This window comes from Myotis brandtii, unplaced genomic scaffold (assembly GCF_000412655.1).
Source record: "Myotis brandtii unplaced genomic scaffold, ASM41265v1 scaffold115, whole genome shotgun sequence".
Taxonomy (NCBI): domain Eukaryota; kingdom Metazoa; phylum Chordata; class Mammalia; order Chiroptera; family Vespertilionidae; genus Myotis; species Myotis brandtii.
In genome coordinates, this window is record NW_005353967.1 from 20,854,336 (window position 1) to 20,854,671 (window position 336).

Here is a 336-nt window from a genome sequence, read left to right on the forward strand (position 1 = left end):
AGGTCTGGAAAGGGGGCGCCCTTTGTCAACCTGGACTCCAGCGAGCGAGCCCTGGGGGGAGCCGGCCGGGAGATGGTTGCGAGGCAGGGGTGAGCCCCCTCCTCTCCCCCCGTGCCCTCACCATGCAGAAAAGCGTGCGCTACAACGAGGGGCACGCCCTGTACCTGGCCTTCCTGGCCCGCAAGGAGGGCACCAAGCGCGGCTTCCTGAGCAAGAAGGCAGCCGAAGCGAGCCGCTGGCACGAGAAGTGGTTCGCCCTCTACCAGAATGTGCTCTTCTACTTCGAGGGCGAGCAGAGCGGCCGCCCGGCGGGCATGTACCTCCTGGAGAGCAGCA